Raw genomic sequence first — 10,514 nt, 5'->3', positions numbered from 1 at the left:
TGGCGAAGCGGAGGGATCTGGCGGGGGTGTGAAAGATGACACAGTGGTTCAGGTAGGCTGGTCCTTCGTTGTGTATGGCCTTATACTTGTGGGTGAGAAGCTTAAAGGTGATTTGCTTCTCGACCTTTAGCTAGTGGAGGGTCCTCGGGTGTTGGGAGATGTGCTCTCAGCAAGGGAGGTCCAGAATGAGTCTGGTGGCAGCGTTCTGGATGAGTTGAAGTTTTGTGATGTTCCTAGTTGAGTTGCCGGCTTAGAGGGCATTGCAGTAGTTGAGCTTGCTAGTGATTAAGGCCTGGGTGACTGTCCTGGGACAGTCTGCTGGGATTCATCTGAAGATCTTCAGAAGTTTGCAGAGTGTGTGCCAGCAGGAGGAGGCGACAGAGTTTAACTGGCGGGTCATGGATAGGGAGGAGTCGATGATGAGTACACTATTAAAGCTTCCCCAAGACCTCAGGAGTGGTACTTAGAGACTCGCGTGGTGTCAGGCAAAGCCAACAGCAAGGAAAAGTCCAGACCCAGGAAAGGCCTCTTGTAGCTTGTTATGTCCCTTTAGCTTAATAAAGGAGGTCAGTCTTACAGGCTTTGTGGTCCACGTCTTTGTCCTGGGTATAAGAGGGGGCAGGTCCAGTCCTTCAAGATTCCTCTCAGATCACAGGCAGCAGGTCCAGTCCTCTTCTGATCTTCCACAGGTCCATGTAGTGTTATAAAGTGGGTGGCTGGATTTTCCACATTAATGTCTGGCATTACTCTTGGACATGCCCTAACCAGTGGGGGAAAAGTTGCAGAGGGCAGCCCTACTCACTTTGAGCATTTTCAAGATGTCGGAAGTCTTCAGCCACACTAAACTTGGGCTCTGAGGCCTGGGGGAGCGGCTACTATGCGGAGTGTACTGTGGTAATTCTAGTGTCCTCCCACATCTAACACTACAATTCAGTTTGAAGCAGCCACTGTATCCCTAAGAAACTTAGAGAAAGTCATAGCTTGGACAAAAGCAAGATTTCTTAGAAACCAGACTGGATACCGAAGAAATGTCTTGGCATCCTGTTCCCTTCAGTTGCACCCAAAGTGTTCTATGTAATACCCAGAGACAGAAGTCTGGTAGGACAAACGTAAAATTCCCCAGCAAGAAGACATTGGATCCACAAGAATTTACTTTGCATCCTGTCTCTTCCTTTCAAGTGTTGAAACTAAATCCTCCGGACCTGTCAAGCAGGATTTCCCAAAGCCCCAACCCTGCCATTCCGGTCAGCCTGTTGTTTGCTCTTGGGGGCCATTTCACATCTTTTTCAAACCTATCAAATGCTAATAACTGGCTGGCGGAAGATGGAAATAAATTGCAAATTACTCTCTAGGAACTTCAGGAAGGGACGAGATAACTTTCTAAAAGTAAATTTTCCTTAGTATTTATTATAAATTGAACATCACCACTGAATTGGATTTGATCAACTATTAAAAATATATTTTCTAGCTCGTTCCATTCCCGAGGTAGACTATTCAGATATTAATCTGTATTCTGGTTTTCTACATAGGACAGTTAAGCCTGCCACAGTGAAAAATAGCTTTTAAAAATGGGTGCTAGACAACTTAAGCACATGTTAACATTAAACTGCTACATTTCCTATTTTTAAATACCATGCACCCTGGTTCGTAGGCTACAAGGCTTACATACAGGTGACTTCTTCATATTTAAAAGTGAGGTTTTAACCCATCAAAAATGTTTTATTTTGACTGGTTAAATTTCAGTTTTTACTCTGCTACAGTCAGGCTACAATGGTAGGCCTGAAGCCATGTTTGCTGCCACTGTTGTGGATGGCACAACAAGTGTTGCAGTCCATAGTGGAATTTAACTTCCAGGGCCTGGGTAAATTTTGTCCAAGGGACCACTGACAACTTGCAAACATTGTAAGCGCCATCCTGGTTCCTTTAAGGAAAACGGGCTGCTTGTAAAAACATTTTTACTTTATTGAAAGGTGATCACAGACATGGTGGTAGCATCCTTGTGATGGCAACCAAACAAAGTGAGTCACAATTTGCTACTTACCTTATTAATATTCATGAGGTAAGATGGATTGTGACTCTCTCCAATTCCTTAACTTGAATACTAACCTATTCGTACCTAGGCGCATTTACAAAATAATTTAGTGGTCACTTTGAGCGACCACATTATTAATCGATGTTGGTCTTATTTCTTTGTATTCCACTTCTTCTGTGCTAATTTTCAGACCTCTATTTTCAAACGAGTCTGTCTCATTTAGAATAGCATAGACAATTTATGAATCCCAGCAAGGCACACTTAACCTTCCACAGGTCCGTAAAATGAGTACGATAAATTGGGTAAAAAATGACATCTCTTATTTACTACTCTCAGAAACAGCACCTCTATATAGAGAACAACTTGTTATTGTTTTGTCTAAAAGGATCAGCTGAGGGGCATCAGAAAGTTACTTGCATTGTTACTACTCTTCCCTACCTCATGTCTGTCAACGGACCCAGTATAATCAGAGTGACGATTAGCAAGTGTTTTGCAGGCTACACCCCTCAGCATGGTTGTAGCTGCACTTGTTGTTTTATGAGTATACATCTATAAATCTCTGAATCCTTGGTTTTGTTGGTTTAGACAAAGGTGCCAGCAAGCCCCCATGCCATGTGTAAACTCATTAGTCAGTCTTAACTATTTAAAAACAACATCCTGCTTGCAAAGAATTGTTCGATAAAAAGCCAGGAAATGCAGAGTGCGTGACACATGACAATTGTTGGTTTTGTGGCTGAAATAAATGAGGACTGACTAAAAGTTGTTATAATTATCAGCTACGTTATATGAATGTCTAATGTATGTAGTCGTGCCATTATGCATGTGTTGGACTAATACTTCCCACTCTCATACTTTCCCCTATTCCTTTTTATTCCTTTTAGTCCATCTACATTTCCTTACGTCCAATCATTCCTATTCTTTTTCTCAGCTCTCTTGCATTTTTCATGCTTCTTTTATTCCCTATGTATTCTGTTTCTATACTAATACTTTTCATCTTCTACACTACATAACTATCAAGTTTCCTAGCTTGGTGTCCGTGTCGCCACTCCAGTCCATGTTTTTTTTATTTCCAGTCTCTTAGTGGTAGCTGTTTATTTCATTAGAAGTTCATAATGATGAATACTAAACTAAATGCAAACCTTGCAAGTGCATTAGCTTTGTGTACTCCAGATGCAATTTGCGCTATATAAAAGTACAAGAAAAGAGCTGTTATATGGCTAGACGAGTCTTTGCTTTGTGACCATATTCTCAATCAAGTGGGGTCTTTAAATATGAAGATGACAGTGCACTGGACACCTCTTCTGGATAAGAAGAAACGGCATTGTTTAATTTGTCAATACCAGGAACGTTTTAGGTCAACCTTTTGTTTTTAATAATAAACAAAAAATATCTAATATACATACTCTCAGGGGCTTTCTGTCAGCCCTGTTCATCCATTATTAGTCTACCGTGGTGTCATACACATTTTGCTTCTGCCCACCACAACACATGGAATGGGGCACAACATACGCCCACTTCAACCACCGACTCACCTGACTATGTGTAACTGCACTGTGCTCTTGCACAGTGTGCACTGTAATGCTCATTCACACGCCTTCTAGCAGAGACCGTATATACTGATGGCTAATGTAGCATCAGCTCACAGCGAAGGAAAGAGAATACATTAAAATACCAAATGCAATCCAGGCAGCTTGTTGTTTCTGTACACCACCAGATACTGAAAGAGGACCCATGTAAATCCCTACTGCATACATTCTGGATCCAAAATTATATCACGTGATTTGTTACAGGGATAAGCCTGAGAAACTATGGTAATTTAAAGGCCAGACTGACTGTTACAAATACAGGACTGAATGTAGAAAAACATGTTAACACCATCATGTTTCACTACTTCAAAAGAGAGTCCTGATGTAAAATATCAGCAGTATTCCAGCAAAGCTGAGTCACTTTGAGTGTGTAGGGCAGGGGTACCATTCTTCTGAAAAAACTGTATTTTTTGTCTGGATGAGGTGGCTTCCAAAAGGGGAAACTCAGATAATATAAGTAGAACTAAATCTAAATCACAATGATGCAACTAGAGACGCTGTTCCAAAGTCTGGAGGTGTGTGCTCATACTGGCATCTAGTGGCTATTATAGGAACTGCAGTTTGTTGAAATGATCCGCAAAGCTTCACTGCTTAACAATGTGTGCTTGCGTTGATAGTTTTGTAGTGACCATGGCGTCCCTGGCTGAGTTTGGTGGCGCACCGAGGAGCCGCACAGTTTGGGAACTACTGGAATAGTGTATGCATTAAACAAAATACAGGGACAAAGAACACATCAACCAGGTGCTCCACTGACAATGGGGAGGACTCCAAACTCTCCAGTAAGTAAGTTTAAAGAGGACCCCATATGTCCCTAGAACTGGTGGATTGAGGACGGGTAGTGATATATTTTTTAACATATTTATTTATTGTACTATGTATTCGTACATACAAAATACAGAGGCAAAGCCCTGCCTCTTTCAACCTCTGAACAGTGCGGGAATAAAATCCATCAGAAGTACAATCTCAGCATTCAAAATGTCATGTCCATGTGGGGTTATCACATCGCAGTACTCTTCAACTGCCCTTAGTTCCCCGGTTCCCCCTCCTTGCTGGACTCCCGGTCCATAATTATCCTAATAGGCAGGAATAGCAGGGCATCCCAGAGGCCACACCTCCCCCTAACCATCTCTTGCCAGGGAGGGGAACCACAGAGGCAGCTCCCTGTACCTGTTCTGGCACTCCATCCGCAGGAGGGGTGTGGCCCCCCACAGAACTCGTGTCCAACATGCCTCCCATTGAGACAAATCTCCCTCACCAGAGTCCACCAAACTGAGCAGTAGACCGGCCCTGAGCCTGCAGTCTTCATCAGCCATTGCAGTCTTCATCAGCCATCTCATCAGTTCTCACCTCTCTCATTTTGCACTCTTCTGCCGCCATCTTTTCCTCCATGTCTCTCATACATGCAGCCAGCATAGGCCCTGCGTTTGCCATACAATGATTAGTGACTCGCCATTTAGTCAGGAGGAGCCCCAGCTATGCAAACTGTCTGTGCATCCTACCATCCCTGGGGGAGGGAACGAGCCCCAATAAGCTTAGCTTAATCGAGCGTTCCACTAACACCCTTCTCATGGCCCTCAGTTTACCTACGTCAGCCCAATATGGCACCACCTCGGGGCTCCTCCATCTCAGATACAGGAAGTCGGCCTGATCTGTTTTTCATAGTACAAGTGAAGGCATAAATGCATGAGCAAATATGCCTCTACTATGTATTTGTCGATTCTTAGACATAGTAAGTGAACAGTGAATCCTTTTTGAGTACATGTGCTGGACACTGGTCATTACGAGTTTCCCAGCTACATGATGGCTTTGCCGAACATAACGATGTTTGGTACCAAACATCTCATATTAATAAACCCTCACTGATTCCAGTGATGGATTTGGTAATGCATGCAGCACCTTAGAGGTGTCCCCTGAAAAGCTTAACAACTGCTGGTGAGCTCACTGACCAGTTCTGGCCAGCCTGCCACCAACAGAAATAATCTGGCCTCCCAGGGTGAGAGCCTCTGCTCTCGAGAGATCAGAAATAAAAGCCTGTCCAGGCTGAGGTGTTACACACCCTTCCACACAGGATGACCTGCATTCCAAGGCAGGAGCTTAAAAAAAGCTCACCATCTTTGGTATGTAGATTTAGCCTTTCTCAGAGGAAGATGTCAACCCCTCTGCGCCAGGGCCCATCTGATACCTGGACAGGTGGGAAAATCAGCTATGCAGGAGGCGTGTCACACTTCCAGACTGGAAACACCACCATAAGTGTATACGACTTATGAAATTCCGCCATCTTGTGTGTGGTGGAACGTAAGAACTCTGGACAGGGCGATGCCCACTTCCCACAGGAAGTAGTCATCTAGGAGGTGTAGTGACCCCAAGGGTAAGCAGCCCATTGGCTACTATCCTTCACTCCCCTTAACACCTCTCAATTGAGTATTTAGGGGACGCCCTGATACCAGATCATCAGATCTTTGCTGGACCCAAAAGAAGGAGTGGACAAGAAGCCTGCTGAACCCGAGAACCGAGGAGGACGACTGACTTGGCGCCAACCCTACCGGCCTGCCTCCTGCACCCTACCCTCAACTGACCTGTCCTGCCGCTGCAACCTCCAAGAAACTGAGAGAGCTGCCAGTGCTTCGCCAATCACCAGGAGGAACTCCCTTGGAGTAGAGGAGCTGCTCCCCTGCATCTGCAGGCACCCCAAGAAGAACTGTGAGGACCGGGACTGCCAGAAACCCGATGCCGGACATCACCACTGCTCCAGAGCCATCTAGCCAATTTCAAAGTGGAACAATGGTATCAGCGTGGTTCCCAGGCCATCCAGTGACGAAGCCCACCATGCGTTCACCCACTTTGAACTTCACAACAGCGTCTGCAAGCCCCCCAGCAAATGCCAGTGACCGGGAGACAAAGACCCAACACCTTAGGACACCTCTGCACCTGTCCGCCCTGGACCAAGGAGAAGAGAGCCAAGGGTGTCCCCACGTCTCCCCACCTCGTGAGACCTTAGCCCAATTGTTGGCTTGGTCGGACTGGACCCCCAGTCCACGCACGCTGAGTGTTTCTGCTGGCCTCCTCTTCAACCCCAAGGAACTCCAGTACCAGACCGACACCAGAACACACCCCTGCACCCGCACCCTACAGCCCGAGAAGGAGGGGACTGACGGTGTCCCCACGTGCCTGAGGACCTCAAGGGTTAAGCTCTCCTGTAGGTTCCCCTGGACTGTCCTTCCAGTCCATCCCTGCAGCAACTTTGTAACCAGACCGGTTCCCATAGACTTGAATGGGACACCAGACGCAGTAACACACCTCTGCACCCGGACGCACCAGAGCTTCCCGAGGTGACCTGTTGGTGTGGCCTTGTACCTTGCTCCAAACTCACCTTAAGTTCAGGAGATTGGTCCCATAAGTCGCTGTACTCTACCTGGTTTGCCGTCTTTGTTTTCCTCCATAGGATTGCATTGCAGCTTCCTGAAAAATGCAATGTCGACTTTTAAAAGCTCTAAAAATTCATAACTCAAAAAGCACTCACCTGACTCCTGTGATCTTGATATCAAAGTTTATATAAAAGTATGGGTTATTTTTATAAATTGGTGTCGGATTTCTGTATTGAGCGTGTAGACTCTTTGCACAGTATAACTCATTTTGGTCCACCATATAAAGTGCCAGCTTCCTACAGTGGGGCAGTCCCACGTGAGGTGTCTGAACCCAGCTTCTGGGCGCAAGCCCCTCCTGCAGTTAGGTGAATTGGAAAGGGCACAGCGCTGTAGGGTCAGGGTGTGTGTGTGAGATAGCCTAGGAAATGTCTTGAATTTGCTGACAACAAAATAGCCATCCTTGTTCCGTGAGGTCTATTCCTAGATCTGTTGATCATTTCTTGATGGTTAAGGCATAGTCAGTAGTTATGTTTCATGACACATTTTAGAAACCAGTGTAACTGGAGCTGGAGCTGTAATAACCATTTTAAGGCGGTCCCATTCTTCAGTTTATGATTGAAGCCTACGATATCATTCCCAAAAGGAGCTGTTTAGCTGGTAATATGCTAATATTTGCTAAGAGGTTTTGGAGGCATCGTGGAGAAATTGTGAGTTCATTAAAAAGAGGTTGTCTATGAACATGTACCCTAGCTTGGTTAGTGATTTGTCTTTTAGCTTTCCTTTAACATCAACAATTTTATTGTGTTTTTGAAATGGACAATAAACCACTTCTCAGGGCAGGACAAGCGCACATACTCTGCAACATATATCAAAGACTCATTAATTACAACCCTGTTGAATATTGCAACCTTGTCCTCAACACTATAGTGGCTGTGGTGCAATGTAAACCATAAAACAGTAGGGGAAACAGACCCCCCAGCCTTCTTCCAATGAGCTGTTATCACAGTTTTCGCCACACCCAGGCACTTCCACATTTGATACCGCAACCCTTGTGATCACACCCCCAGAAGGACACTTGGAATGCCATGGGGGATGGGGTTACCCAAGATATGTTAACGTGCCTGTAACACGTCTGTCTAAAATGGAGTAACTTGAGTACGATCTCACCAAATCTGTCTAGCATCTCGTACCCCCTCACTTCCCCTTCAACACCTGTCACTAACCCCAAGATAATATTTAAGGGGAGAGGTCGGGTAGTAATACCAATCAAATAATAGTTTATAATGAGCCTCTCTGCCCAGGATACTATGGACATGCTGGCGAAGGTCCCTTCATATACTAAAACCACTGTACTTCAGAGAGGTTCACGCCCATTCTGACCCTCCATTTAAGTCTGCACTGAGTGCCACTAGGAGATAAGGCCTTTGAAAGCAGTATGTTGAGATGAGAAATTATCCCCTTGGGTTGTCTCACAAAGCTCTCAAAGGGTGTAAAATTTCCAGTAGCTGCCTCTGCTGTAAAACCCAGAGGCATAGTTGCATATATCGAAATCTCTCACCCCCGGCTCCCCAAACTCCCTCTTGCAATGCTCAAAGGTCTTAATCTCTCCGTTGTGGAACAGGTCTGAAATCAGAATGCAATCTCCCTCCCGCCACCTTGAAAATGAGCCCAGTTGTACAGCCAATAAGTGAAGAGTGATTAAGATGAAATGTGTGTGCGTGGATGGGTAGGTAGTCAATTGCAGCTGCTAACATCCTCTATTCCAGACCCAAAGAGTCATAGACATCAGTGTGCTTAGGTAGGTGTTAACTGGACCATCCCTCTAATGTTTCCAGATAAGGTCCCACAATGTCGGGCCAAGCACCACCTTGTCCATACATAACCAAATCTCTGCATGTGTTCTAGCACTCCATTCCGCCAAGACCCTCAACTACAAAGCCCTATAATACATTTTCATATGAGGGAATGCCAGCCCACCTCATCTCTTCGCTGACACATCACTTAAAGACTTGTGTGTTTGGCCCATTCAAATAATTCTGGATTGGTCTGGGTGGATCAAGTCAGGGAGAATATGATCTACCAGTATTTTAGTGTAAATGTTAACATCCAAATTAAGGTGCGCTATCAGACAATATGAAGCACAGACTATAGGGTCTTTCCCTTGCTTATGTATGAGAGAAATGTTTGCTTCAGTCACCATAGGCAAGACTCCCTGCCCCTCTGCAAAAGAATTAAGGAGGCCAATAAGATAAGGGGATAATAAAATAGAGAAGTTTTTATAAAATCTGCCAGTAAACCCACCAGGGCCTGGTGCCTTGTTTGTTTTTACAGACTTTATAACTACATTGACTTCTTCCTCAGTTATGGGGGATTTCAATCTTTCCTCTAGATCCAGCCTCTAGAGGAGGAGTATATATTTTCTTAAGTATTACCACTGCAAATCTATGGGTGGAGTCTTGGGAGAGTACAGGGTGAAATGAAATGTATGGGACGTTTCTAGCTTCTCCGTCTCTGCTGTAAGTTGCCTCATAGCATTCTAATAGTATCCTCCTCAATCCCCACTGGAAGCCAAAAATGGAGAGAAATACAATTGAAAATAACTAATGTGTTACTTTTCTGTTTTCTCACAACTCTCCCGCAAGAGAGACTATCAAGCCGCAAAAGGAAAAGCCCCAAAAGGAAATGTGGAGACGTCAAGTTTCTATCATGCAAACTGATCCATTCTGATGATGTGGGTAGCTGTGGCATTTGGCCCAGGGCTCAACCACCACCAGGGAAAACCTAGTAAAATCAGGCATTTCTGAAAACTAGGTTCCTAGGGGAGCCGGGGTGGTGGGGCCTGCATGGATCCTATTCCATTTCCTCACTCAGAATGTCCTGCGAACCTCAAACTTTGGCTAAGATCACACATTGTCCTCACTTTTCTGGGATGGGAAGTTTCAGAGTCTAGGGGATCACCACAATTTCTAACACCCGGCGTTCTCTGAGGCTGGTGGAATTATTTCACTAATAGATGGGTTGTACTGTAGTAAGTGCTAGTGTTTTTGAGTACTCTACTGATTTGATAACTTGCATTATGGGTACTGGTCATACATCGTATTGAGTCCTTGTTTTGGGTTTGTGGTCACTTTTGTGGTTAGATGGGGACTAGACCTACGACAAATTCTTGAGGACAAGAGAATAAAATCATCTACATTCTTGAATAGACCAAAGGGGTTCTTCATTTTCCATGATTGCTCAATCTGTAAACTACGGAAGTACAAAGCTGCTCAATTCAAATTCAGCAATAGCTACAATCTAGACATAAAATAATGGATGAATTGCAATAGCACATGTCGCTATCAAGAAATCTACATCAAGCAGGTTTAACAATCTCTCCGTTCTGCAGCCTTCACTTAGGGTTTTAAAAACCTGTCTGAAAAAACAAATCCTTTTCAAGCAGTCACAAAATAACACATAATATAGAAAATATGTAGAAGCTAACATGCAATACGATCTATATTGTCATTTAGGGGTTCTGGTAAAATGTAC

Source organism: Pleurodeles waltl, chromosome 8 (genome assembly GCF_031143425.1).
Source record: "Pleurodeles waltl isolate 20211129_DDA chromosome 8, aPleWal1.hap1.20221129, whole genome shotgun sequence".
NCBI classification, from domain to species: Eukaryota; Metazoa; Chordata; class Amphibia; order Caudata; family Salamandridae; genus Pleurodeles; species Pleurodeles waltl.
This window is presented reverse-complemented; position numbering follows the sequence as displayed.